This window comes from Rhinoraja longicauda, chromosome 6 (assembly GCF_053455715.1).
Source record: "Rhinoraja longicauda isolate Sanriku21f chromosome 6, sRhiLon1.1, whole genome shotgun sequence".
Lineage (NCBI taxonomy): Eukaryota > Metazoa > Chordata > Chondrichthyes > Rajiformes > Arhynchobatidae > Rhinoraja > Rhinoraja longicauda.
In genome coordinates, this window is record NC_135958.1 from 31295154 (window position 1) to 31302360 (window position 7207).

The following is a 7207-nucleotide window of genomic DNA, read 5'->3' on the forward strand; positions in this document are numbered from 1 at the left end:
GACAATAGACAATAGACAATAGGTGCAGGAGTAGGCCATTCAGCCCTTCGAGCCAGCACCGCCATTCAATGCGATCATGGCTGATCACTCTCAATCAGTACCCCGTTCCTGCCTTCTCCCCATACCCCCTCACTCCGCTATCCTTAAGAGCTCTATCCAGCTCTCTCTTGAAAGCATCCAACGAACTGGCCTCCACTGCCTTCTGAGGCAGAGAATTCCACACCTTCACCACTCTCTGACTGAAAAAGTTCTTCCTCATCTCCGTTCTAAATGGCCTACCCCTTATTCTTAAACTGTGGCCCCTTGTTCTGGACTCCCCCAACATTGGGAACATGTTTCCTGCCTCTAATGTGTCCAATCCCCTAATTATCTTATATGTTTCAATAAGATCCCCCCTCATCCTTCTAAATTCCAGTGTATACAAGCCCAATCGCTCCAGCCTTTCAACATACGACAGTCCCGCCATTCCGGGAATTAACCTAGTGAACCTACGCTGCACACCCTCCATAGCAAGAATATCCTTCCTCAAATTTGGAGACCAAAACTGCACACAGCACTCCAGGTGCGGTCTCACCAGGGCCCGGTACAACTGTAGAAGGACCTCTTTGCTCCTATACTCAACTCCTCTTGTTACGAAGGCCAACATTCCATTGGCTTTCTTCACTGCCTGCTGTACCTGCATGCTTCCTTTCATTGACTGATGCACTAGGACACCCAGATCTCGTTGAACTCCCCCTCCTCCTAACTTGACACCATTCAGATAATAATCTGCCTTTCTATTCTTACTTCCAAAGTGAATAACCTCACACTTATCTACATTAAACTGCATCTGCCATGTATCCGCCCACTCACACAACCTGTCCAAGTCACCCTGCATCCTTATTGCATCTTCCTCACAATTCACACTACCCCCCAGCTCATATTTTCGTAACTTGCATAAAAATGCAAAATTTCTGGTTGGATATTTTTAAAATAGTCTCTAAAGTTATCGATAAGCAATTGGATATGGATCCAAAATTAATTATATTAGGATTATCAGAACATATTACAAACTTTACACCAAGTCAGGTACATTTTCTTGATTACAGTTTAATAACTGCGAAAAAATTAATACTTACATTTTGGAAAAAAACAATAACCCCCACAATTAAAATGTGGACTACGGAAATGACAGAGACCCTGCATTTGGAAAAAATAAGATTTGTCATAATTGACAAACCTGATTTATTTTTTAAAATATGGTCTCCATTTATTGAATTTTTAGAAAAGTAAATGGGTTTGACACAGGACTAAAATAAAAATTTAAAATTAAAAGTTGAAACTTGAGTTTAGGGTTGGATGTACAACTGTGGTTATTGTCTCCCGAATCTACCCCCTTTAATTTTTATAGTTATACTTTTTTTTTAAATTCTCTCTTCCTAATAGTTTATAGTTTTTTTTTTCTTTCTTCTTTATTTTTATTTTCTCTCTTTAAAAAATAAACTTTTTTTTAATGTCTTTGCATCTTGATTACGCAATGCTGTTCCTCTTATTGATTTTGTAGTATTTAATTGCAAGCAGAATAAATATAAAAGAAACATAAACCACAAGTCACCGTATTAATACAGGATACAAGAATGGAGAATTCTCTGGAGAAAGGGAATGGGTGACGTTTTGGGTCGGAACCTTTCTTCAGATGGCTCCATTCTGAGGAGGGGTTCTGACCCGAAACGTCACCTATTACCTTTCTCCAAGGATCGTAGGTTAATTGGCATCTGTACATTGCCTCAATTGTGTATGATATGAAACAGATAACATCGAACTAGTGTGAACTGGTAACTGGTGGTCGATGTGCTGTATCTCTAACCTAAGCTAAGCCAATTGAGAAAGATTCCTGTAAAACTTAATTTGTAACATATTGAAAAGAAACACCATCCAGATTCTGCACTTATTCACAGAATTCCCAGCAGGCAGTTGCTCTTATGGTTAAGTCTGTCGTTAATTCTCCATTGCAACTCATGCTTTCTTGTTTAGTTTATCAACCACAGGCTTCTCCCTTGGTGTTTGATGCATTTGTATTCTCCTGCATCCCCCTCAGTGAGCGGAGAGAGCAACACCATTCCCGTAACCTCCTGCTTCTCCATCCATGCCGAGTCTGGATGGCAAGGTTGTCATGGTCACCAGGCACAGCACGACCTTTTCTGCACCAGTCTTGCTTTTCATGAGTAGGAAGGATGAGGAAGGGTCACCTATTCCTTTTCTCCAGAGATGCTGCTTCTCCGTCCCGTTGAGTTACTCTAGCTTTTTGTGTCTATTTTTGGTTTTCATGACCTTCTTTCAGGTGAGTGTGGGGGTGGGTACTCCGACAACTTCACATCTGAGGTAAACTTGTGATCCACTGACGTTCTCCAAGTCTCCTGTTGTGTCACAATAATTGGAGCTCTCTCGCATGCTCCTTCATGGCTCCTGGTCTGCGGGGTGCCTCCGTGTTCCTCCACCCACTGAGCCGCGGCTTTCAGCTCGCAGCCGTAGCTGTAGGTCTTGCCGTCACTGCCGCACGCCTGTTTGGGCAACTTGCAGACGCACCGCCCCCGGCCCCGCCATTTGGCGCCGGAGCAGACGCACTCGTAGCCCTGGGCGCAGTGACCATCCCGGGAGTCGCAGTCGCCGCAAGGAGATCGCGGGTGTGCACTGCCACAAAGCTACACCAAAGTGGCCGCAAGCTAATGGAGAAGTGGAACGGCAGAACCAATCTCTGGAGAAGAGGATGAGAATTGCCCAAGCAGAAGCAAAGGATTGGAAGGAGACTCTCATCATTTGTAGCAGCATACAGAGTCACACCACACAGCACAGCAGTCTGAAGAGGGATCTCCACCCAAAACGTCATCCCTTTCTTTCTATCCAGAGATGCTGCCTGTCCCGCTGAGTTACTCCAGCATTTTGTGTCTATCTTCGGTGTAAACCAGCATCTGCAGTTCCTTCCTACGCAATAGGGAATAGTCTGGCAGAATTGTTGTTTGGAAAGAAAATCCGGACCAAGATACCATGGGTTAGTGACATGGTAAGTGACCAAGAAGTGAGAGATCATGATGCAGAAAAGAAAGGGGCATAAAAGCTCAATGCAGACAGGAGACAAGGTGCCAAACCATCAGATGTGATGCCAGGAGATGAGGTACTAGGTGTTAGGTGTAAGTGAGGAGGGAAAATGGATTTGCCCTTCTTTCCACAACCATACACAGTAGTGTCCAGACAAGGAAATAAGTCCAGTCGCCAGAAGGAGTCAAATATGATAGAAATACATTGTATATGAAAAAGTATCACCGTTGTGATAGTTCAGGGAAATTGCAGAGTGAAGTTGAGACTGTGAGGTATCAGCCCAAAGACGACCAACTTGATGAGCCAAGATTGCACAAGTCTGAGGAGGAGACCATGCAAGCTGGGGGAACAGGACATGACAGATCAGAATCCAGTACCAGAGCAGACAGAGGCAGTGGCCAGTCGAAAGAATCAGAGAAGACTACCCAAGAGATACGAGGACTATGAGATGGGTTGATATGAAATTGATGGTTTATCTATGTAACAAATGCCAAATTCTAAATGGTGTTGGAATGTTCAGTTTACAATGTGTTGATGCGGAAATCCTTTTTGTTTGATAAGAGAGGGATGTCATGGTAACTGATGTCATGTGTGTTAACACGTGTTGCCATAAGTCATAACGGTCAGAGGACACATATTGCCGAGGTGGGAGGTCGGATGACTTTGATTAGTGCCTTTAGCTGAGTTTACAAGATGTCCAAGCTCAGCAAGTCTTGGACTTCATGTATGATCAGCAAAAGGCAGAAATTATCTGACCTTCCACAGACTCGTCAGTGTGCCCGCTGACACCGCAGTGATGCAGTGTCGCACAGCAAGGGGCTGAATTCACTTCACATCTTTCTTTCAGTATCACCACAGGGAGGACTGGCACAGGAAAAGTGGGGTCACACACTCAGTGAAAAGAAATTTGGAAAGTCCAACTTTCACATATTTAATTTATCTTTATGTGTTTAATCATCTGTTAGTATTTTAATGTGCTTTTAATTATATATAATTTTATATATATATATATATATATATATATAATTATATATAATTATAATAATATATATATACACATACACACACACACACATGTATATGTATATATATATATATATATATATATGTATGTGTGTGTGTGTGTAGAAATAATTTGATAGAAATTATATATATATTATATATATATCTTCAACTTCAACAGACCTGAGTCCACACACAAATGTGACCTTTGCGACAGAGACTGTCACTCCCACATTGGTCTCTTCAGCCACAAGCGACGCTGCTCTGGCCGAGGTGTGGAGCAAGCAGCCAACTAGGATGCATCACCCATGGTCAGCCATGACCGAGGGGGCCTAAGAATATATATATATATATATATATATATATATATTATTATTAGTCCCTTTTTTTTCATTATTTAAGTCTGTCTGAATGGTTGTTCAGTGCCTCCCAGTATCAGGGGCTTTGAAAAACGGTTCTAAAGGTATTAAACACTCTCAAGAGGTTTTGGTGCAGGCACTTAGGTTTCAATCGTGAGCCCTATTTGTGGTATGGAGCCCACTCTGCATTACAGGGTGGTTCCCAGGCATGGATGGGTTAGCTCAGCTAGCCCTCCATAACTTAAGCAGTTCATGCAATAGGGCTGACGCCAATTATGTACAATGGGCCAGACCCGGGATGATTCCAGCAAAGACGACGATTTCAGCTTCCTGGCAATGCTAAAATGCATAATTCATTGTCTTAGCACACATCTGTACGGTCCAATTTCCTGAGCGACTACCATCAACTGATGCTTGGTTCCATGTGTTAAGCTGGAAGTGCTCACTGCCAGCAGCTGGGGAAGAAAATCTGAACGAGGTGGTTAAAGCCATGAAATAAAAGTAGAATCCTTACACACATTTCTTCCACGTACATCACCCCCACCCAACCAAGAAAGAAGAGTGAAAGCGTTCCCTTTGCCCTCACCTTTCACTCCACTAGCTTCTGCCTCCAGCATACCTTCCTTTGCCATTTACACCAGCTGTAATGGGATCCCATCACCAGTCACATCTTCCCCTCTCTCCCCTTCTCTTTCGGTTTTCCACAAGGATTAACTTCTCCTTGACTCTCTGGCTCGCTGGATTAATAACTGGCTTGGTGGAAGGAGGCAGCGGGTGATAGTGGAGAGTTGTTTATGAAGGAGCTGCAGATGCTGGTTTAAACCGAAGGTAGACACCAAAAGCAGGAATAACCCAGCGGGTCAGGCAGCATCTCTGGAGAAAAGGTTCTCGACCCGGGTTCGACCCGGGTTCCGAGTCAAGAACCTTCTTCAGACTGAGAGTCAGGGGAAAGGGAAATGAGGGATATAGGTGGTGATATAGAAAGATATAGAGCAAATGAATGAAAGATGAGTGAGAGTTGTTTATTTGGTTGGAGGTCTGTACCCCATAGTGTGCCGCAGGGTTCTATACTAGGTCCACCATAGTTAATCATCTATCTTAATAATTTGGATAATTATGTAATTAATGTGGTTAGTAAATTTGTGGGTGGCACTAAAATGAGTTGTATATGGACTGTGAGGAAGGCCATCTAAGTTTGCAATGGTCTGGATCAATTAGATGCAGTGGGCCAGCAGTAATGGCAGATAGAATTTAACTTGGACACGTATGAGGTGATGCATTTTGGTAACTCAAACCATGGTAGGCTTTACACAGTAAATGGCAGAGCCATATAGAGTGTTGTAGAGCAGAAAAAACCTGGGGATACCGGTACACTGTTCCCTGAAAGTGGTGACACATGTAGACAGGGTGATGAAGGAGGTGTTGGGTAAGCTTAGCTTCATCGGTAAGGGTATCAACAAGAGTTGGGGCATCATATTACATTTGTACATGATGTTCATGAGACCTCGTTTGGAATATTGTGTGCACTTCTGGGTGCTTTGCTATAGGAAGGATGCCATTAAACTAGAAATGGCATAGAAAAGATTCATCAGGATGTTGCTCTGAATTTGGGACTTGAGTTATGAGAGATTGGATGGGCTGGGACTTTTTTCCCCATAGTGTAGGAGGCTGAGGGGTGACCTTACAATAGTATACAAAATCCTAAGAGGCATTGATAAGCTAAATGGTCTTACACTTTGTTCCAGGGTACAGGAGTCTAAAACTAGATAGTCTAGGTTTAAAGTAAGAGGGGATAAGGTTTAAAAGAGACGTGAGAGGCAATATCTTAATTCAGAGGGTGGTGCAGAAATGGAAGGAGCTGCCAGAGGAAACTGTGGAGGCAGGTACACTGGTAATGTTTAAAATACATTCTAACAAGAACATGCATAGGAAAGGTTGAGATGGATATGGACCAAATGCAGGCAAATGGGACTAGCTTAGCTATAAAACCTGGTCAGCATGAACAAGTAGGGCCAAAAGGCCTGGCTCCTCACTATGTGGCTCTATGATTGACAAGGGCGAAGCAGAAGCATATATTTTAGCCAGTTTGATTTGTGCTTGGGAGGCAAACTTGTGAGCAGTGACATTACTATTATTGATTCAGTGATAGGGGTAATTGGTTTAGGAGCTGTTGTCAAAGAAAATTTAGTCAATTGTTGCAATGGGTGTTACATGTTGTGCAAACCACCCCCATAACATGTCACTTGCATTGTAAGTGAATGTCTAGTATACCAATTATATGTACTTCTTCAGGCAGAATGCTAGTAATCTAGTGATAGTAGTGTGGGTCCTGCAATCATGTGGGAGGATGGACCACACGCCATTATATTGTTCACCTCAGCTGTCAACCTCAGATGGTAAATGGGCTTTGGGAAGTCAAGAGCTGACACATCTGACATGATCACTTCTGGTCCTGTGATCACATTTTTGCGTGGGTAATAGTCAATGGTGCCTCCTGCCACCCCACCTCCCCATTGTGGTGAGGGATTTGAAGTTGGCATTGAATTAAAAGAGGATTTGAACAGTCCTCTAATCGAGATATTTATTGCTTCAAACTTGTGTCGGAAAACTGTTACTTTTCAAGTATCAGATCGAGACTGAATGTTGTCCAGATCTTTCAGCATGTTTATTCTCATCCTCAAAGCCTTGATGGATTGACTCAAAATCCTCACTAGAACTGCAAAGTGATAAATCTTCTGACACATCAGAACATAAAGGAGCTTCTTAACACT

At 42.9% G+C, this 7207-nt stretch overlaps 1 pseudogene; it reads right to left on the reverse strand.

Moving 5' to 3' along the window:
- Window positions 1-2017: 2017 nt before the first annotated feature.
- On the reverse strand, window positions 2018-3067 carry LOC144594708 (insulin-like growth factor-binding protein 7 pseudogene; annotated as a pseudogene).
- Between the last annotated feature and the right edge of the window lie 4140 nt (window positions 3068-7207).